This window comes from Hesperophylax consimilis, chromosome 26, assembly GCF_061612785.1.
Source record: "Hesperophylax consimilis isolate HC1 chromosome 26, BYU_Hcon_1.0, whole genome shotgun sequence".
Lineage (NCBI taxonomy): Eukaryota > Metazoa > Arthropoda > Insecta > Trichoptera > Limnephilidae > Hesperophylax > Hesperophylax consimilis.
In genome coordinates this window covers 20002501-20026699 of record NC_142861.1, presented here as the reverse complement: position 1 = coordinate 20026699, position 24199 = coordinate 20002501, and the positions used below count along the sequence as shown (strand labels likewise).

Genomic DNA, 24199 nt, shown 5'->3' with positions numbered 1-24199 from the left:
GAATTTTTTAGAATTTGCCCGTAAAAACAAAAAAAAAACGTCTCCTGTAAAATTTGCTAAATGGTCTATTAAACATACAAGCACTAAGGCAGCGAAATAATAATTTAAAAAATCATTTATTGGGTAAAAGACACCCCTGCCGTATGTCACCCCAAGTGATTCGCTACCTTTGGTGACTTAGCAGGAGTGCCGTGCTCATGGAGTGAGGTTTTGTCAAGGGTCTAGGTCTGGGCGGCGCACTATGGTCCCCTTAGAGGAAACTAGCTAGACAAAAAGATTTCAACGATGTTTTTATTTATGTACAAAAATATTCTCACGACATTGATATATGTCCATAGTATAATTTTAACATCGATAAAAAATTAAAAACGATGGGCGCGATACGTGGCAACGTTGTAAATACTTACAACGTTGTGATTTCGACACTTTGGATGTGCCAATCGTTCGCCCAGCGGTCAGTCGGTCAGTCGCTTTCGGGCAGGGGCGTATAACTCCCGCATGACCTTGTAACCCTGATGGGAGGAGTTATAGGCCAGTCAATAAAGGCTCAAAATGAGGCTAACCCAAACATTAATTCCTCCGTCGATGAAATTTTTGCAGTCACGTGGAGTATCATTTAGGGATGACGAATGACAAGAGATCCAACAAAATATTTAACGGGAAGTTAGTTATTTTTAGCATAAACTGAAAAAAAATTATAACTCTCGCTGGAAAAGTATTTGTTTCGAGAACTCTTCACATATTGTTAGTATTAATTAATATCCACCTGATTAAATAGAAATCCAACAATATTTTTGTAGGGAAAGTGTTTTTTTTAAAGAGATTTGTTTTTTAATTCTATTGTTGCCGGGAAAATTCCTCCCTCCAATTTTTGATCACGGAGTGTCTTTATATTGGTGTTTGCTTTATTTAATCAAGAGATCCAACATTTTTTTCTTTTGGAACATGCTTTTTTGACATCAGTCAAAAATATCGCTCCGGAAAAATCCTCCGTCCAATTTTTCTACACCAAGTTGATGGGATAGCTATGTAAAAACGATTTCTGCAAAGATCCAACAAAATTTTGAACGGCAACCTATTTTTTTTAATTAATTTCGAACGCACGCTCATTTCGCGTGATTTTTGGATGAACGGGAGCCCGCGGGGTAAGGGGAGGGGTAGGGCTAGTGCTATTCGGGACTACGCTACGCGTTTGACGGCCGCTTCTAGCTTCTAGAGTCTGTGTAAAATTAACAAAGGGCAAATTGCATGGTTTATTGACAACGCTTCGTTTGTCAGTGTTGTGTTTTTAGTTGAATTATTTAATTAGCGCTATGGCTGATAATTTGTGTATTCTGGAAAGTGATTGTGTTTTTTGCAAAAAAAAAATGAATGATGACGTAGTTGTTGTTAAAGAACGAGGGCTCAAAACCATATTTATTTATTTATTTATTTATTTTATTTATTTGCAAAAACAGTACAAAAACCAATACATTGCAAAAGCGGTAAACAAATTATTGAAGAAAATTTTATACATAAGTATACAGTTAAAACATATGCAAAAGCGGTAAACAAAATATGGAAAAAAAATTATACATAAGTATACAGTTAAAACAAATACAATATTTCGCGCTTAAAGTCGTTGTAGGACATATGGAAAATATCCAAGTTAGCTGGAAGGGAGTTAATTAACCTAGTGAGTCTTCCCAGGGGCATCACCATTGGTAAGTTAGTTCTGGACCTGGGAAGAATTAAAAGCCTGTGTTGGCGGCCTCTCGTGAAGTTATCCGGGACATAAAGTCCTATTTTTGACAGAATGTCTGGAATTGATACTAAACCATTCAGAAGCTTGTAAGCCATCATCAATAATGCGACGTCCCGTCTGGAACTAAGGCTGCAGATATTCAGCATTCCCGAGATAAATGCTGTTGGAAACAGCCATGGGTAAAAACCAAACTCTCTCATATAGAGGTATCGTAAAAATTTCTTTTGAATTTTCTCGACCATTAGTACATAGACAGTGTCCTCTGGCCCCCATACCTGAGATCCACTCTCGAGAATGCTACGCACTAAGCTAAAGTAAAGCAGCCTAATGACTGCAAGGTTTGTCAGTTCCTTTGAATTGTGTATGACAAAACCTAACATTCTTGTAGCTGATTTACAGATCTTTTCAATGTGAGCGTGAAATGTTAAGCGAGCGTCATACACAATTCCTAAGTCCTTATAAGTCACCGTATGCTTTAGTGATGTATCTTTCATTTTGTAATTAAAATATACGATCTTTTGTGACCTCGTAAAACACATAACTGAGCATTTTTGGAAGTTGAAACCGAGTTTGCTGTCAATACTCCAGTCAATAATTGCATTTATATCTTCCTGGAGCTTTTTACAGTCTTCTAATGATCTTATTCTTAAGAACAGTTTAATATCATCTGCAAAAAGTAAAAAACGGACGAATTTGATTTTTCCCCGAATATTATTTATAAAAATTAGAAACAATAAGGGTCCTAAATTGGAACCCTGCGGCACACCAGAGTTTGTAGGATACGCGTTAGAGTTAAAACCACCATAGGAAACGAATTGTTCCCTTTCTTTTAAATAGTTAGCAAAGAGTTTAATTAAGTTTTCGGAAAAACCAATTTCTTCAAGCCTACTTAAGAGCACTAAGTGATCAACCTTATCGAAAGCTTTCGCAAAGTCATGGTATGACGTGTCAACTTGCTCATTATTATCGAGCGCTCTCGCCACGTAATCAGTATATGCCATCAAGTTTGTAGTGGTTGATCGGCCACGTCGAAATCCGTGTTGTTGTTCGATCAAGAATGGTTCAACCTTGGCATATACATATTTATGAATAATTATTTCGAATAACTTGGCAGGTGCGGAAAGAATTGCTATAGGACGGTAATTGGTTGCCTGACACTTGTCACCATCTTTATGTAGAGGGGTAACTTTTGACAGCTTCCACAGTTTAGGAAAAATTCCGTTTTTAATCGTAAGATTAAATATATGTAGAAGTGGATTAGACAGTGGTTCAGAACAACCCTTAATGACGAAGGGTGGAATGAAATCAGGGCCAAATGATGTTTTTGGTTTCAATTTTCTTATTGCTAAACTGAAATCCATGTTATTAACGTTTTCTATAGATATGTTTTGAGCTTTTGTCAATCCAATCTGTCCTGGTACGTAAGAATCAAAATCAGCTTTTTCTGGATTATAGACAGATTGGAAATATTTTGCGAAAGCTTCCGGTACGTCAGTTCCTTTGTAAGTACAATCATTCAGAATAATATGATTTAAGAGGCCTCTGTCATTTTTTTTGTCAGAAACATATTTCCAAAATGACTTTGGATCGTGTTTAACATTATTCTCTACCTCCACAATATATTTTTTGTGTGCTATTGAAATGCTATGTTTAATTTTTGTACGATAGGATTTGAATAACTCGTGTTCACTATCCAAACCTGATCGTTTCCACCGTCGATGGTATACAAGCTTCGTCTTTATGTCCCCGATAATCTCACGCGAAAACCATCTAGGATAGTTTTCATTTCGCGGCGCTTTTTTTCTTAGAAAACATTTGTCAAAATACGCGTATAGGGTATCGTAGAAGTACTTAACTGCTTCGTCAACATCGGAGATCTCCAAGATAGCCAGCCAATTGTGGTCACGCAATTGGCTGTACAGCTTCTCAAAGTCTCCTTTGCGGAAATTCCAACCACGAAAGTTATTTTCTGAATGTAAACAACGACTTTTCAACGGTCTGTCATGATCAAGACTAATTTCTGACACAAGTGTCGGGTGATAATTATCTTCTTGAACAAGACAGAAATCGGATTTTTTTGTAAACATACTAAAGTTACTTAATACTAGATCCAAAGTACGATTACATGAGTTAAGTACTGTATTAAACTGCTTCAATTGAAAAAGTTCCATAACATATAAAAGCTCAGTGTTCACTGCACGTGGATTTTGTGAAGAATTAATGTTAAAATCACCAATCACTAAAATTTTTTTATCAACAAGGTAAGTTAAGTTACTAATTAAAGTTTCGAAAAAAGTCGTGTAAATATGCGTTTTTGAACTGGGTGGGATATAAACAGAACAAATAAATAAACATAAGCCTTGAATTGTGACTTTGACCCATAAATTTTCGTCTCCCGTTTCCAGATGGGAAAGTCGTTCGGCTCGCATGTTTTCTTCGTTTAGTAAAGCGAGCAGTAGTCCACCACCTCGTGTTTGTTGAGTGCTTCTGTCTTTTCGGAAAACTGTGTATCTGCTGTCGAAAATTTGCGCGTTAAATATCGAATCGTTTAGCCAAGACTCCGTAATCACGATGAATTTATGTTCTTGGTTAAGAACATTTTCTAGAAATTGATTCATCTTAGACCTGAGTCCTCGCACGTTCTGGTATAGTAGCAGTCATTTTGATTCGGTCGGCTTTTTCGCGTTTTCTTGACCTGAAATGCGTTTATTATAATATCTAAAATGACGGACAACCACTCCTCGGGGCCATAGTTCTTCTTTTAGTAGTAAATCTATGTTCTGCTCGTCGACTCCTATTTTAAAGGATGAGTATTCTTTAGAAAACGCCATAAACTTTTCAGCATTACAGCTGAGAGCTGTATTCGTTTTGACATGGGAAATGACTTCCTCCGTCGTCGTGTCGGGATCTAAGCGTGAAACGATAATAAATTTTTGTTTGGGTATTACTTTAATCTTACTCGAGTCATTGGTTCCTACGACTAAAATTTTGTTTTTATTGCGTAAGGCGGCACTGTATGATAACAATGGGCAGGAGGGCGGCTCGGTGCGGTGGGTTTGCTTGACGTTAACGCCGCTGCTCTCAGCCGGTGTAACCGACTCGGAGGCGGGGGCGGGCGCAGGGGAAACGGTAACTGGTTCACTGCTGTTTGCCAAACGAGGCTGGCTGACTGCAGGTGTGAGAGAGATGGTATCAATATTCTCACCTGAGTTTGAATTTTGGTTGATTTTTGTTTTCGATCGCGTTGTAATCACCTTGTCATTCGCACTGTAGATATATACCTATGAGTGTAGTTTAAAAAGAGACGACAACATCGCAACAGCGATAGAAGGGGTGAACGAATTATATGTGCACAAGAAATGTAGAAAACAATATATTAATGCTAGAGTAATCAATGCTTTTATAAGGACAAAAAAACTTGTTTCCAATGAAGAAGCCGCGGTCGAAGAATTTCAATATGCAATGAAATGCATTTTCTGTGACAGTGATGCGTCAGACGAATTTATAAATAGCGGCACTGCGGTCATATGTTCGCAGAATACAATTGCCGCAAACAGAAGTGTCGATCGCAAGTTTAGCATCGCTACGAAAAGGGCGGACAAGGTACTTTTAATTATTTTAATTTTATAACGTTCATTATTACGATCTCTTTATTATTCTTATAACCCCTCGGGTATTTTTAGAATGTAGTTAGTTTTGTACATAGAGGTATAACTAGAGTCGCTACGCCATACATATTTCTCCAAAATTCGTCTTCAACGCAAGCCCGCAACGTGTGCGGAGGGGCGATTCGGCAGTTTCCGACTTTTGCCGAACGAATTTATTCCGAAGTCAAGCAGGGGTGTATAAACTTTTCAAGAAGAGGGCCAAATACGACGATATCAAAGTTCACCATTAAAATAATTATTGTTCAGCACAGTTGTTTTAAGTAACTTAAGGTACTTTTTTGAAAACATTCAATTCGATTTCAATTGTCACTGTCACACAAGAAAGGTTCCTTTCCAATGAAAAAAAATAAAAAAAAGGTTGATAGAAATCCTCGTAAAAAAACTTGAAAACAGTGGTATTCATAGTAAACAAAGTCTTGAAGATGCTGATACACTTATAATATCTACAGCACTCGAGTTAACAGAAAATTTTGATTCTGTTTTTATAGTTGGAGAAGATATCGACCTTTTGGTGATTTTAACGGGAAGCCCAGACAACAGAAAATCAAAAGTTTACCTACTAAAACCAGGAAATGGCAGAATAGAGAGGAGATTTTATTCCAGCAGCAGCTTCATAGAAGAAATGCTTTCTGAAACTGTGTTGTTTATGCATGCGTTTTCTGTCTGTGACACTACATCGGCAATGTTTCGTCAAGGCAAAAGAAAGTTGGTGGATGTGTTAAAAAAGAATCTAACATCGCAAAATCTATGTTCGGTGTTCAGAGATCCAAATGCCGAAAAAGAGTCGATAATTAAAGCAGGGGAAACAGTGTTGATATATCTTTATTCGACCAAATCTACATGTAGAAACATTAATGTAGTTCGATATGTCTTATTTGCACAATCCATAACTAAAAGCAAATTCAACCTTGCCTGTCTTTCTCCTACTTCTGGCGCCGCACAGCAACATTCATTGCGAACTTACTACCAAGTTCAATGCTGGCTAGGGGAAACAAAAACAGCTAAAGATTTGGGTTGGAGAAGTTCTGTAATAGGTCTAGTTCCGATTACAACATTAGATGATCCAGCGCCTCAAGAGATTTTGTTAGTCATTTCATGTAAATGTAAAAAAAATTGTAGCTACAATTGCACTTGTAAGAAAGCAGCCCTAAATTGTTCTGCCGTTTGCATCAATTGTTCTGGAAAGACGTGCACTGGCACAATTATTTTAGACGAAGCTGCCGAACCAGATGTGGATGAAGTGGATGTTGAAAAAACTCTTTCAGCTTTTACTGATTCCGATCAGACATATGATGAATCTGAAGAAAAAGACAATAATGAACCAGTTGTCCGTTATGAAATCAATATTTTAAATTATAACAATAGTAGTGAAAATGATTTGCAAAGTGAACAACCATCTTCTTCAAAAAAATCCAAGTTTGCAGCGTAATTATTTCATCCGAATTAATTCAACAAACCTTTTTTGAAACACAGATTTTTTTTTTATTAACAGCTAATTTAATTTTTTTTCCTCGCAATTAACACATTTTATGTGGGGCATGTTATTTGTTTTATCTAGATTCTAGATAGTATAAAAATATTTCTTATGATCTTATTGTGAAAAAAATGTGTATTTTAAAATGTAGTTCTATTTGTATATTTTTTCTATCTTCCGTTTCTATAATAACAAAAATAATATCAACCTTTTATACCTTATTTTATTGTATTTTTGTTTTATTTTTTGGCCAGTTAGTAAATGATCTCTAATTTTAGTTTCGCAGAGTAATGTTTTTAAAGTGTAAAACTTTTTTTCATAATATAATAGATTTTGATTCAACAATAAAACGTTAAAAATAAGAACTGATCCCAATTGTTGTCATTGTATTGTAGTTACCTATAATGTCTTATAATTAATATTATTATTCCACACTAACTACACCCATTTAATTTTCGGTCACATAAATAGGCAGTTGTCAAAATAATGAATTGGTTAAAATAACATTATATTATGCAAGTATTTTAAAATTAAAATTGATATTATAGAAGCTTTACGTCTCTTTCATTGATTTTAACAACTCTTTCGGAAATGCCTGTTTGTGTTGCTTTTTATTGAGAATTTGAGAATAATGAAACAACCTCATTTACAATGCCACAATAATTTAAAAATATATATTGAGTTTGTTTATATTGCACTTCGCATATAAACCATTAGTAAAATTTAATATAATTCTATGGTTACTATAAAACACTTTTACAGTAATAGAAACAGTTTTTGTAATTTTTGTTTAAAAAATTCATTCTTCCATTGAGGTATAATATTCAATGCATTTTTCACATTTTCGGACAACCATAAAACACAAAAAACATCAAGTCGGCTTCCCACCCCTCCCCAAGTCCCCACCGCGGCTTACTCAGCGGGCAGCGGTCAGCTATATCCCGCGCCGAACGGCTCGCTTGCCCCCCGTGCGACTAGCCTCACCCCTCCCCTTACCCCGCGGGCTCCCGTTCATCCAAAAATCACGCGAAATGAGCGTGCGTTCGAAATTAATTAAAAAAAATAGGTTGCCGTTCAAAATTTTGTTGGATCTTTGGAGAAATCGTTTTTACATAGCTATCCCATCAACTTGGTGTAAAAAAATTGGACGGAGGATTTTTCCGGAGCGATATTTTTGACTGATATCAAAAAAGAAAGTTCCAAAAGAAAAAAATGTTGGACCTCTTGATTAAATAAAGCAAACACCAATATAAAGACACTCCGTGATCAAAAATTGGAGGGAGGAATTTTCCCGGCAACAATAGAATTAAAAAACAAATCTCTTTTAAAAAAAACACTTTTCCTACAAAAATATTGTTGGATTTCTATTTAATCAGGTGGATATTAATTAATACTAACAATATGTGAAGATTTCTCGAAACAAATACTTTTCCAGCGAGAGTTATAATTTTTTTTCAGTTTTTGCTAAAAATAACTAACTTCCCGTTAAATATTTTGTTGGATCTCTTGTCATTCGTCATCCCTAAATGATACTCCACGTGACTGCAAAAATTTCATCGACGGGGGAATTTTTGCATACCTCAAACTCTTTATTGATTGGCCTATTGTCCTTTACCCAAATTCTTATAGACAAAGCTGTTGTGGCTGAAAGCTGAGAGCAAAAATTGTAGTTTGATCTCTCGCTCTCTATCATAGAGACTTGTGTAACAGAAAGAGAAGCTAAGCATGTGTTATGCTGCGATAAAAATTAACGGTAATTTCCAAGACGCCATTTCGAGGTTGAAGTCAGTTGAAGTTTTTAGCGTAAATATTTTGAATTTTTAAAATCGTCTAACCCATCTAAAACTAATGTTGCGTGCTAGAATTCTTCAAGGTGATAAATTAATGCCATGTTGTGTTAAAAGTTGCTCAGACGGATTCGATAATCCGGTGCTAGCAAGAAGCAGCAAGAAATACGTTTGTTTGTGGGTGTCATTTCGCAATTCAAAGCAAAAATACGGTACTTTTGGGATTAAAAAAGAATGCTTGGCAACGCTTAATCTTCCAGACATCATATAGTATCCTGTCTATCTCCACCAACTGAAAGAAGGACCCGAACCCGTTGTTAAATACAGGTACTAACCTCTCGTTCTTTGATACAATGTTCCTGATTCCTGAATGTACTTCATTGGCTAATAATTTAATTAATTTTCCTTTTCAGACCTATCCGTATTCCGACGCGATACTATACCACGTATTAGGATGCTAAAACTGCTAAACAAAGCCACGATTACATCAAACAAGGTCATTTAAACCTCTCCAGAATTGCATCATGTAAGTATTCAGATTGACGGCCGGCATAGTCCAGTGGTAACGCATTGGACTGCCATTCCGAAGGTCGCAGGTTCGAACCCGGCGTGCGCAAATAAATTTTATTTGATAAATTTGTGTTATTTCACAATTAATTAATTAAAATAATATATAGTATATTTGCGGCACGTTCCAGAGTGGAAGATACTACCAGTATCGCCCTGGTGTAAGACCACCATTCAGAATTGAAACGTTGCTCCAAATGGCTTTAGCCGTGTTTAGTGACTAGATCTGAATAGCCAGGTACTTCCCCACTTTCCTCTTTCCCTTCCCCACTTACCTTCAGCCTCACAACATCCCCCAATTGGGGATGCCATAGTCTCACTGGCTCCAGACGGGAGCAGTTGGGACTCTTGTGAGGTATTCACTATAAAAAAAAAAAGATTTAACCAGCATTTTCATAATTTTTGCTGACGATAAAGCTGTGGAAATTATATGAAACCCTTGCAGGAGAGTTTGAATAACTTCTATTGCTGTGGCAATAATAATTAACACTTAAATTTGTCACTCTTCTAATATTTATAAGATGTAAGTCACCTACAGTAAGCTTGAACAGTGTGGAATCCTCATTTGAAGGAATATTCTGAAGGTATACACCTAATTTATATTGCAGTGAAACTCGCTCAAGAAGTTTTGTTTTTACTCCCTCCAAATTCTGCAGAAACTGCATAAAACGCTATTTTTTCCCATACAAGAAAGTTCAAAAGTTCAGCAGTGAATTAATCCATCACCATGTTCCCTTTTTCTTAAAATATTTTTAATTAATTTTATCCATGAAATTTATTAAATATGTATACAATACTAGAATAGTGTAATCATTGGTCTCAAATTTTGTCTTTTTCTAGGTAAGACGAAGGTCATTTTGAGCTGCATTGGTCCGACGGCAGCCCTTTCTCCCAGGAAACAGAAGACGCACTTGGAGATTTTGGGGACCAGACGGCAACTGCGATATGTATAACATTTGTATATATATATAACAGACTTTTTTGTAGGCCTTTTTAAGGTATACAATTCCGTAGTACATTATTTTGATATTCTCATAAGGTCTCGCCAGCGTTAGCAATGTAAGCGGCCAAAAATAATCTTTATATCGACTTTTCTCTGCTTTTTATCAATATGTTTCAATGCATGTGTTATTTATCTAAACCTTCCGGAATAAATTCTCTAAATGATGCTGAAAATCTTAACGAAATCAGTCGCATAGTTAAGAAGAACTAAGCGCACAAACAGACAGACGCGAATGTCACTTTATTTTATACTATTTATAGATAATGAATTCCACCACGAATTGTCAGTATCCAAAATAGAAATATTAATTACATGTTCTTAACCTCTATTTCATAATATCTTTTGTTGTTTTACAAGCTATATTTCTTTACAAGCTTTTATTATGTACACGATTTTTATTTCTTATATTATGGTTTATGTATTATGATTTAAATTATACCATGTAAAAGTCAAAAGGCGTTACTATTGGTGTTCGTCTAGTCAGGGTCGGCCCTGAGCCAAATGGCGCATGGCACAAGTAAAATTTTAGCGCTCCTTTTCAAAACCAGTAGATGCCTAGGCCCTAGGTAGTAGATAGGCGATCACTGTAATCAATTATATTTTGATGATTTGTATGTATGCGTAGCGTGGTTTTTATGAAAGATAATCTTACGTTGGCTTAGGTATTATCACCCTTGGAAATTCAGCGCCCGAAGTGGACTGCTCTAATTGCGCCCGCACAGGGTCGGCCCTGCCTCTAAATCTTTTTTTTATTACTTGACATAATGAATATCTTTCAACACGTTGAACATGTATTTTGTGTATATATTCTTGTATTTTTGTGCAAGGTCAAATTAAATCCTATTAAGTTGTTGCAGTAAGACAGAAATCCTGGGTTCGATTCCTAGTTGAGACCGTTACTTTTTATTTTTCTGTGTCTTGTTCTGTTTCATGTTTTGCTTAGATATATTAGTATTATCTTCTACTTCAATGATAAATCAATGCTCAATACATCAGTTGTACTGACTCTGTTTTGTATAACTGTCCATTGTCTTTTTGAAAATAAAAAGTATTTTGATGTGTGCATAGCTGTGGGTTTTTTTTATTTTCCTTTTCCTGCATTCCAATATTTTTATTTTAAAATATAATTTTTTTGGGCTAGTGAATGAACGATGTTAGCTGGGTGCAGTTATATTGTCTATGTTTGCACTTTTTTAAATGGCCTTGAGATTTCTTTATGGTCCACAATATATTTACCTGTCTGGACCAAACGACCGTTTTATCTGTGGTCGTCTGTGGTAAAGGGGGTGACAAAATGGGGCCATACAAAAAGCCCGAAGATATCGATCTAGAGAGTGGTTTATTTATTCTTTCGGGGCTTTCGGGTGTGCATGCTGTTCGATCGTTAGTGTTGTTATTTGAAATCGGAGATTAATTACGCTAATTTGGAAATTAAAGTCTATTGTGTGTTCTTTTAAATTGATTTAATTATTTTATAATTTGCCTATTCAACATTACTTTCATTATTAATTAAAAATCGTACAAAAAATATCAATATTTACAATTATTTGCCAAAGTTTGACTAAACTTTCAAAATCGTATAGCGATTTTTACCACCAAACGAAACTAGTGTCATATAAAACCATTATTTATGTATGATATCTTATAAAATTTGTTTGCTCAAACTTGCTCTTTTGTCTTTTACCTACAATCCTGTACCTACAATCTATCGTTTGGATATTTTGGAGATTCTAGAAGTAAAGGGCACGTCAATGTTGAATTTTGCTGCAATACGGCAGTGTGTTTATGAACACATTAAACATTTATTGAAGAAAAACACTTTTAAAAGTATCGAGGATAGTTTACTTAGGAAAAACATCGCTTCGTTTCTATTAATATTTCATAGAAAATGGTTTGAAGTCGTAAGAATTACTTTAAAATTGAAGTTTAAACACGCAAAATGACTTAACACAGTTTTTATTCTGCCTGTAGTAACGTGTGATGAGGGACTACGTGGTAGACCAGAAAAAGAATTTGGTTTATGCTCTTCAAAAAGCAAAAAAAGAAAAATTAAAGTCTTCTGAACTCTCGAAGTCCACATGAACTCTCTTATGCTACTCAAATCAGCTTGAAGTCACATGGAAAAGGGGATGCTGCCAAAATATCAACAAAACATTCCGATGTCTTACCTAGTGGTGTTTTAAAATTACTATCGATTCCAGAAGTTCCAGCGAAAAAAATAAAGTCTGTTAACTAAAAGTATTTTTTTATAACATTGTGACCCTTTTGCATCAAATGCTATGAGAAAATATTTTTGTCTAGCTAGATCGGGATTTGAGACCACTGTGCGGCGTATGCATTTGCACGCCTTCTGCGTAGCTGGTCAGATCGGGTGACACCGGTCGAGGGAGACCTTTTGACTTCTCCCTCCGGAGTCTTTAGACCCACCGCCGAGAAATGGATTCATACGTCCGTCACTTCTGGACACCCCAGGTTCCAACCTGAGGTCAATATTAAGTTATATTATATATTGTTTTTGACCTTTTTTATTTCTGTAATCAACAAAAAAAAATTTACTTTGTTATTAAGTTTAATTAATTTAATCAATAAAGTTTTTTAATACTTTCTTGTTGAATTCATGTAACCTTTTGAACTTTTCAAGTTAATAATTTTTTTAATGTGTTTTTATTAAAACAAATGTGGCTTTTAAATTTTTTATCAGGTTGTAATCAGTGAAGCTTTATACTTTTTTTAATTAACTTGTAATCAATACAGTTGTTTTACACTTTTCATTTTTTTTTATTTATAATGATAACAAATGCAGTTTTTTATTCATTTTGATGAAAATAACAGAATAAAGTAAATATTTAAAAAAATTGTCTTTTCCTGAAAAACTTAAATAATTTATTTATTTATTTATTGCATCTCACTATACAATAAAAACATTTTTTTAATTGTACCCATTTTAAATGTTAATACCGCACAAGAGTCCCAACTGCTCCCAACCGTCTGGAGCCAGAGAGACGATGGGAATTATGAGAGGGAAGGCGAAGGATATGGGTAAGAGGTATTCCCTGGCTATTCAGATCTGGTCACCAACGTTTGCAACGCTTATATTTTGAATGGTGGTCTTTCACCAGGGCGATACTGAGAGTATCTTCCACTCTTGAATATCCTTAGTGAATTGGAACATTGTACTGAATTAATTGAACCATCTTTAATAACAAGATTTGAGTAGCCCATTAATCACAACCCTTCCCTATTCCTTCTATTAGCATCAGCGATGACATCTCTACCAAAATTTTGGTAGATCTACCGATTTCAGAAAAAATCTACCGAAGTTCATGAAAAGATTCTGAATTATGGGCAGTTATTTTCGAAAATTACAAAGTGTGATTTTTTTATTTCGAAATTCTCTACCCATGTAATCGAAAAAATGTGAGGAATTACTTTTTTGAGGTTCCCCAGCTACTCCAACCTCACATAATATTTATTTAAATATTGTGGGGAATAAGTTTTTCATGATATTCTCTGGCCACCCCACCCCCATTGATATGAAAAATTATTGTGGGGAATCCAGTACTGACTGAGCAATACACCATACAAATCCAATCTGAAATTCTACCGATATTCTTATCTAATCTAACTATATTTTCACCCATATCTACCGATTTTAATTTTCGCGGTATGGCATCACTATTTAGCATTCTCGAATTATGTGGTTACAAGGGATGCATGGAAAAGGAGTCTCTAAAAATATAGAAGGAAGGAGTTGTTGGTTTCTCCCAGGAAGTCGTGTCATGCTCAAGTGTGACGATTTCCTTGGCAAAGTGATAAGTTTCTTGACTCTAGTTTGAGAGGTGACAGATTCAAAGCCTGGTGTGAGCATATAAATAATATGTATTGACCGGTTGGTTCATTGAAAAGTAGAAAAATGCGTCTGTGTCCTACAAAGTCGTGTGGGTTCAATTCCTCTTCCAGCTAAATCCTCCATCATTGAACAAGCAATATTTTTGCATGTAATTTTTTTTTATTTTTTATAATAACTCAACACAGGAGGCCCTGAAGAAAATAATTTCCCTCAGGGCCTATGTCATATTTGGGGATGCTGTGTGGAGGGTCTTTTTGTGGAGAGGAAGGAGTGAACATGGGTCTTGAAGAGTCCCATGTTGTAGGAGGAAGGAAACACAGAGGCCGGCAGTTCGTTCCACAGCCGAGCTGTTGAACTTAAGAACGAATCGTAGAAGCGACCCGTTCTCATGTGACAAATGTCAACCGTGTACAAATGTTGGGCGCGCGTTTGGCGTGTATCCCGACTACGCACCGGTGCCGAAGGGATCAATGACGCTAGTTCCTCAGAGCATCTTCCATTGATAATACTACTTAAACGTCAAACAGTGAATATGTCAAAATTTTAGCTCCTATAAAAACCCAGAAAACTATGTGTAAAGCGTGATATTAGCGAAATCCGACTTCTAATATCAAATTCGAACATACAATATCAGTTTCATGGATAATTTTGCCTAAAACAGTGCCTAAAAGTGATAAAAAACTAAAATAAACACCACTTCTGGTAATCGCCGTGACACTTCGATATCGTAAAAAAACTAGGTGTTAAATGTGATATCTGTGAAATCCCACGTAAAAATCAAATTTAAATAACAACTATCGTCTAAATACAGTGCGCAAAAGTTTTAAATAACTTAACACAGTTAGATTAGTGCAAATCGCCGTTACGCTGTGTCTTTTTGTCAGATTAAATTGTCAAATCATTGATACCAACAACACCAACGGAAACGAAAGTTACTGTGAAAAAACAATTAAACTTAAACCAAACTTAAATAAAACTATATTAAAAAATAAAAAAAAAATAATAATGAAATTATTATCATTTATAACTTTGAATAATAAAAACTTTAAAAAATAAAAATAAAAGCACTCCAGTGACATCTATTAACACAAACTCAAAGCTAACAACAATAATCATACTTACGCCATCTGTCAATTAATCCTAGTGCCATTCAATAATAATTATTGAGAAACATATTTCTATGGGAGGTGCAGACCGGCAAAGACTATTTTTATTTTAAATTTGAATATTTCACACCAACAAAATGCCTAACGTCGATTCTCCAATAAATGAAGCCAACCCATTTGGGACATCTAGTCTAACGCCAAGATCGCCTAATCAAAGTAAAAGAAGGAATCGTGCCGTACGCACAACATCTGAGGTTGCGTCTGATCCTGAAGATTACACTACAAGCCCGAAAAAATCAGGGGAAATTAGTGATGATTCATTACAATTGGATCCTATATTTACTAACAACAGAAATGCAATGACAACAGTAAGAAAATATCTTAATACAATAAAAACAACGATTATTGAATGTAAAGGAAAGATATCTGTAATACAAAAAGAAACTATTTATGTTGTTATGGAAAACTTATTTGATTTGGTCGGCCATATGAACACGGAAATGTCTGAAATGAGGGGAGAGTTAAAAAATTTACGACCACTGGCCAAGCATATTTGTGAGATCAAAGAATTAATTATTAAAGAAAATAAAGCTGTCACAACTAAAATTGACAAAAACATTGAAGATATTAAAATAAATGCGGAAATAAAATCGTATGCGGAAATAACAAGAAATGACAAAAATAATGTGGAACCACCAAACTGCAAAAAACATGAACCAATAGTCATTGTTAAGCCGAAAGATAAACAACAAAAAAATACAGTTACAAAGGATGAAATAAAACAAAATATAGATCCAGTTAATTTCGGTGTCACCGGAATAAGAAATTTTAAACAAGGAGCAGTAATCGTAGAATGCAAAAATACAGCTGCAACAAAGAAGATGGAGGAGCAAATAATCTCAAAGATGGGAGGAAAATATGTCTTGAATACACCTAAACCTAAGAATCCTAAACTAAAAATCATTGGTTTAACAGATAAATTTACTCCGGAAGAAATTGTATCGAAAATTAAAATGCAAAATGATTACCTCGAAACAATTGAATCAAAAATTGAAATAAAATTTATAAAAGAAGTCAAAACGAAACGAGGTGACGTTAACTACATCATTTTCGCGGAAGTTGACGGAAAAACATACCATAGAATGTTACAAGAAGGCAGAGTAAATATTGGATGGGACAGATGTCGAGTATTCGACAACATTTCACTTTTAAAGTGTTACAAGTGCAATGGCTACATGCACAAATCACAAGATTGCAGAAATGAAAAAGCATGCACTCGTTGTTCCGGAATACATGACGACGACAATGAAAACTGTCAAAACGACATCCAATGCATTAACTGCAAGAAAATGAATGATCGACTAAAATTACAACTGCCAACTGACCATTTTGCTTGGAGTGATGAATGTTCTGTGCACATGAGAAAAATTGAAGCGGAAAAAAAGAAAATCGATTTTTTATGTCACTAAAGACCTGCTCTATGGTAAACAGTAACATAAAATTATCTTCGGACAACCAATCAGATAACGAAGAGAGTTTTTACATCCATAACATACAAAGTTCGCCTGCTCACCATGAAGAGTTATCCGCCAGAGCCGGAAAAACCATCAATATAATGCATCAAAATGTACAATGCATTCGAAATAAAATCTTAGAATTAGAAAATATTTTGTGTGAAAAAAATATCGACGTTTTTTGTGCTAGCGAACACTGGTTACAAAAGGGTGAAGCGACATCTATCAATTTTAAGGGCTATAAATTAGGTTCTATTTTTTGTCGAGAGAGCCATATTCATGGAGGTGTCTGCATCTACCTAAACGAAAACATTGCTTTTACAGAACTAGAAAGCGTTAAACAAATAACGAAAGAATTTGTATTTGAATGTGTTGGTATTGAAATCCCAAAGCTTAAAATGATAATTTGTACAGTTTACTATAATGACTCTGATATAAATATTTTTTTTGAACAACTTGAACTATTATTAAACAAAATTTGCAAAAACAACAAAAAACAAATAATACTCTGCGGTGACTTAAATATTGATACAAGCTACAAGAACAAAAACGCAGATTCACTCAAAAACACACTAAAATCTCACAACATACGCTTGATTATTGATAAACCTACTCGTATACAAGGAAATAAAAAAAGTATAATTGATCATATAGGTACAAATATATCAAAAAGCTCTTACACATGGGAAGTCATAGAATTAGCTGTATCAGATCATATGGCACAGTTAATGCACGTAAAAACAGAATATGTATAATATAAACCAAACGTGGTATACAAAAAAACAATTATTTAACACAGAAAACACAAACATTTTTAACAATTACTTATCGTGTATATGTTGGGAACCACTGAAATCCTTTGAATCCATTAATGACAGCTATGAATACTTCATTAATGAAATAAATAGTGGTATGAAGCTTTGTTTCCCCTTTAAACAGTATAAATATCCCCAAAAACGCAAAATAAATTGGGTAACGACTGGTATTAAGATATCTATTAAACAAAAAAGACATCTGTACATGAAACAAAAAAACACAAATGACCTCACAATCATAAACAATTACAAACAATACAAAAAAATTCTCAGTAAAGTAAAACAGGTTGCTAAACGGAATTACAATAGTAAACGAATTCAAAACGCGCAAAATAAAACCAAAACATCGTGGAACATAATAAAAGAGAACTCAAATAATTCTAATTCTAAAAGTAAACCAAAAATCTGTCTTAAAATAAATGATAACCTGGTATCAGAACCAAAAAACATTGCAAATGAATTTAACATTTTCTTTGCACCACCGCCACCACCACAAAACACATCTCTACATCCACAATCTGCCAAAACAGTCAAAAACAAACAGTCGCGATCATTCTTTATAACGCCTGTAAACAGGGAGGAAATTATTAAAATCATCGTAAAACTGAAAAATAAAAGCAGTGTCGGCACTGACAAAATCCCTATAAAAATTATAAAAGCATGTGCAGAAGCGTTAAGTTACCCGTTGGAAATATTAATTAACAAATCTTTTGAATCAGGAACCTTCCCAGAACAATTAAAACAATCTATTATTGTACCTTTGTATAAGAAGGGTCCTAAACAGGAAATCTCAAACTACAGACCGATATCCTTATTACCAAACTTTTCAAAAATATTTGAAAGAGCCATGTACAATCGCATTTATACCTTTCTCGAAAACTTTGAGATAATATGTCCACAACAATTTGGATTCCGTAAAGGCCGTTCAACAACACAGGCAGTTTTCAATTTTTTGAACAAAATTCTAGAAAATATTAATATTAGTAAAAAAACTGTAGGTATCTTTCTCGACCTCTCAAAAGCATTCGACAATGTTGATCATGAGCTTCTTCTAACTAAACTTGAACATGTGGGTATTAGAGGTCTAGCATTAAAATGGTTTGAATCGTACTTAAAAAATCGTCAGCAGAAAGTTCAAATTTCAAATATCAATGAAAAAATGGTCCAGTACATGGTAGAATCTAAATGGAGAACAATAAACAAGGGTGTGCCACAAGGAAGCATTCTTGGGCCTCTCCTCTTCCTTATCTATATAAACGAACTTCCAATAATTGCTGGCACAGAATGTTCAATGTTTGCTGATGACACCGCTTTGTTGTTTGAATGTAATGGAGACGTTGACGAATTTAACAAACAAGTTAACGAGACTTGCCAATTAATTGCAAACTGGCTGTTATCGCAACACCTATCACTCAACACAAACAAAACCCAAATTTTAAAATTTTGTCCAGTGCAAGCTACACCGATAAATATAAATGTAAACATTAATAATAATATTATCGAACCTTCCCAAACCTGTTCACTACTGGGAATGGAATTAGATATAAACATAAACTGGAAAGAACATGTCTCAAAAATTGTAGCAAAAATCAGTAGTTTTTCTTATGTTCTGGGTACCTTAAGAAAAATATTAAACACCGAATCAGTAATAGCCGCATACTATGGTTATGTATACTCAATAATAAAATACGGTATTATTTTTTGGGGAAACTCGGTAAACGCTAAAGATGTTTTCATCATACAAAAGAGATGCATAAGAAAAATTACAAACTCTGATCGTTTAGACTCATGTAGACCTATGTTTAAAAATCTGAAAATACTGACAGTCACAGACATATATATATTGGAGTTATGCATGTTAGTGCGATCATCTACAGACAAGTTCCCACTAAAAAACTCAACACATAAATACGCTACAAGGCTCACAGAAAACTTACTAATACCAAAAGCAAACAAAACAATATTCCAAAAAGGACCATACTACATGGCCATTAAAGTATATAACAACCTTCCACATAACATTAAACAAATACAAGATACACACAAATTCAAAACGTTACTAAACACTTTCCTTGTTAATAAATGTCACTACACGTTGAGTGAATACCTCACGTAAATGAAACACCTATTTTTATTGGTATATATATTTGTATTTTTTTATTTTTTCGTTGGTATATTGTTATTTTATGTGTATAAACATTGTAATTAAATAAATGTGGTTAGCTGGAAGAAATGGGGTCTACTCATAAGCTATACCTTTTGTAATTTTAATTTTACAATAAATAATTTTTGATTTGATTTGATTTGATTTGATTTGTAATACCGATAGAACAAGGACAGCATACCTACCTGACGCCTGTGCTCTAAAGATTGCAGTCCGTTTGTTAAGATTGGGGAATCTATCAAACGGACCGCCCGTTTTTGCACAGAGTCAAGGGTTTTTTTCAGGTATTTAGGGGCTCCGGACCGGAGATGGCTGCCAAATTCGACAGTAGGGCGCACTTGCGATTTGTACAGGGTCAGCAATTGTGTACTATTAAACTATCTGCGGGCCCTGTACAGTACGCCCAGCTTCTGAGAGGCCAGTTTTACTCTGGCTTCGATGGAGCCCCCATACCTGAGCTGGTCACTTATAGTTACACCAAGCATATCAATGGAAGGCCTGTTCGGAAGATTGCTTCCGTTGAAGGAGACTAGATTATCATTTAGATCCCTTTTAGACGTAATCAGACAGGATTGGGTCTTTGAAACATTAAATTCGACGAGATTATTTTTACCACAGGAGGAAATACTCTCGAGATAACCGTCCATTCTCTGCTTCAAAGCCCTCCGAGCCGTTGGAGTTTGTGTGCCCTTCGGGGGCTTATCAAACAAAAAGCTATCATGAACAGTACTGTCATCCGCGCAACAATGAATCGGTGCACATGTCAAAAGGTCATTGATGTGCAACAAAAACAAAGTTGGAGACAGAACCGATCCCTGTGGGACGCCAGCATTTAAGGAGTGGGAGGATGAGGTGAAACCGTCAGCAACTGCCTGAATCGACCTATCCCTTAAAAAGTCAGCAATCCACGTGCACAGGGATGCGGGAAGTCCGTAAGAAGGCAATTTGTTGACAAGTCCTCGGTGCCAGACCCGGTCAAAGGCCTTGGTTATGTCTAGTGCGACCGTTTGGGTCTCACCGTGACGTTCCAGACACCGCCCCCAAACATGCGACACATACGCGAGAAGATCACCGCACGAGCGGTTCCGCCGGAATCCGTATTGACGGTCGTTGATAATTTTGTTTTTCTCGAGGTATGTGAGCAGTTTTTCGTTGATCACACGTTCCATCACTTTGGACAGAACTGATGTGATCGCTATGGGGCGGTAGTTGGCCGGGTTGGAGCGGTCACCTTTCTTGGGAATAGGGTGAATGACCGCTTTTTTCCAACCAGAGGGCACAGTGCCACACTTCAGGGACATTTTGAAGAGCTTTGTCAAAACTGGAACTATTTCCGCAGCACACTTCTGCAATACCAGGGCAGGTATTTCATCAGGTCCACTAGCTTTGTTAACATCGAGCCCCCGTATAACGTGGAGTACATCCCGATGCCGGATCCTCAGCTTTTTCATATAGAAGCCGCAGTGAGGAACCGACGGCGGAACAGCACCTCCGTCATCGAGGGTCGAGTTTTCCGCAAACATTTTCCCTAAAAGGTTAGCCTTTTCGGTGGCGGTGTTTGCTAGTGAGCCGTCAGGTCTGGTAAGAGGTGGCAAACTGAGTTTGCAAAAATTCCGACCTATTGAGCCCGCATGCGACCAGAATGCTCTGCTGCCATGCGGGCAGGCAGCCAGCTTTTTGCTGATCTGCAGGTCGTGTTCGAATTTTGACCTATTAATGATTCTCTTGCATTTTTTGCCGATTTGTTGTATGCTGATCTGCTTTCGGGCGTTCGAGATGTGTTGTAGGCTCGGTAAGCCGCATTTTTTTGTCGAACTGCTTCGGAGCATTGTCGACTGAACCATGGCTTTGAGCCCACACCAGTTTCTTTAGTAGTCGATTGTATGAAGCCATCCATCGCCGATTTGATGACTTCACCAATCTCTTGGGCACATCTTGAAGGGTCCGAAGTCCGAAAACAAACAGCTGACCACGGAAAAGCGTAAAAATGGGCCCGCATAACGAACCAATCTGCTGACCTATAGTGCCACACTTTTCTCCTCAGCCTCTCATTGGTTGGTCTGAGGCTAACGGGGATTGATGTCGTCACTAGGCAGTGGTCAGATGATCCCAGAGGCGCTGTGACGTCAATCTTATAACCGTGTGGCACAGTAGTTAAGAATAGGTCTAACAGATTGGAACGGTGAGTCTGGACATCAGGAACCCTTGTAGGCTCCTGAACCAGTTGCTCTAATCCGTAGCAAATGGCAAAGGATTCCGCCTGTCGGCCAGCCGAGTCCGTTGGGCCTGAGAACTTCAACCATGGTTCGTTATGAACATTGAAGTCCCCCAGAACAATAAACTCGGCCGAAGGGTAGCGGGGCAAGAGATCATCAATAGTATTTTTTTTTTTTTTATTTAATTTAATTTTTATTTAATATTAAATTTACAATTACATGTTATTACATTACATTAAGATTATTTTCTTTTTATTACAGTACATCGTGATACACCTTTTTTTAGAGCAAATGCTTGTGTTAAAAAGGCGGAGAAAACGCGTGTAAATAGTAATTTAACATATTTTTTCAGAGAGTGTAATGATAATGAAAAGAATTTTTATTTTTTAATATAACAAAATAAAAATTTTATATGTAACAAAATTTTATCAAATAGAAAAGAGAAAAGGATGTAAAAGAAAGAAAGAGATAAGAATAAGAAATAAGAGAAAAGGATTTCAATATAATAATAATTGAGAGATTATATTGTCTTTTTAAGTATAAACGATTTTAATATGCTATTGATATAGTGCTTTTATTGAGCTTTTGAATTTTTTATAATTCATTTCCAATCTTAAGTTAAGAGGTAATTGGTTAAACCATTTGACACCAAAATATTTATAAAATTGTTGGGCTGTGGTGGTGTTACAGCGCGGGATAGTTATAGAGCCAAGAATACTTTGTCTATTGCTGTTCGAAAAAGTTATTAAGTTGTCAATGTTGAAACAATCTTTATGTATTTGAAAAAGAGTTATTTTTTTATAAATAATATGAAGTGAAGGGACTTTAAATCTCTCAAATGTTTGAAGAGCTCGGAAGTGTCTGATTCGCTATGGTTCGGTGAGCGGTATAGACAAATGTAATGAGGTTAATAGGAGTTTTCAAGATTTTGAAGGGTTTTTTTATTAATTAACCCCATACATGAGGACCTGATTCTACTTGAGGCTACGATTCCAAAATTTCAGACCGTTTGGTACCATATATTCTGAAAAAATTGCTTCGAAAGTTCGAACCGAAATCTGAAATTAATACCAAAAGAATAATGATTTTTCCAAATATGCAACAATACGGAGATATATTGATTTATTTAGTTTTGGACCATGTTCCTCATCACGATTCCAAAATCTAAGCCCATTTGGTACAATAGAGCCGGAAAATGGTTTTTAAAGATAGAACCCAAGTCTGAAATCAGTGCCCATACAAATGATAATTTTTCCAGAAATGCAACATTATGCAGATTTTGTAACTGATTTCGTTTTGGACCATGATTCTCTTCACTATTCCGAAATTTCTGCCATATGGTACCATGTAATCTGAAAAAATAGCTCATTGTTTTCTGAAATTACCTCGCAAATGTCAAGGTTGATTTGCGGGGCTGGGATATTTATTCCGATTTCCTTATAAGCCCGTAATTCACCCTCTAGACTAGTAGTTTTATTAGACACCGTTTGCGCCAATCTACCAATAGATATTAAGAAATGACTTGTAATTGGGGTTAGTTTTGTTATTTGGTCTTTCGTGAACTTATTTGCTGGATCCGTTAAACAGGTATTAAATGGAGCCACAGCATTTTCTATATTTGCTATCAATGCTTCGACATCCATTTTGGTAAAAATTGGATTGCGAGTAGAAAAAGATTATTATTTTTATCCCCTGAAAGTTGGTTTACTCCGAGTACCTATGTAATATTTCTTTGAGTACTTATGTAGGCAATACACTGCGAGACAGTAAGTTTGACAATGCAGGTAGCAATAATAATCTTCCCGATATTCGAACTGATTCACTTTTTAATTATTATTTTGTTTTCACTTTTGACACTTTAAAATCATTTTTTTAATTATGTAATACCAGTTACACTTGTGGGCAATTAAAGCCACGTTTTAATATACTTTTCACATTTGTATAGAGCGATTATTTAATGTGCTCATCGTGTCACTGTTGTATTTTGTATGCAATGAAGAAGACCTTCACCAAGATCAAACAGTAACTGACCAATTCTCGGCTAATATTGCAACAGTGCCTAACAAAAACACGCCTTCAATTGTTCCTTACTCTGAAGAAGATCTGCACCTGGAGTCAAGATTTGCAGTTTTTGTCCCCACCATTCTTCTCCATGACTATAACTCGGTTAATACATCAATAATATCTTCAAAAGAGGCCTCTCTTGTACCTTCCACTGATACACAAATGGAGGCCGACAGTATGCATTCTGCCATCGAGAGAAAGATACGAAATAAAAAGATAAACATACC

The 24199-nt window shown here is 35.6% G+C and overlaps 1 long non-coding RNA gene across 1 annotated transcript in view; it reads left to right on the top strand.

Moving 5' to 3' along the window:
- Positions 1-24199, top strand: part of LOC149411265 (uncharacterized) — a 121412-nt gene that overhangs the window by 32810 nt on the left and 64403 nt on the right. The window lies entirely within an intron of this gene.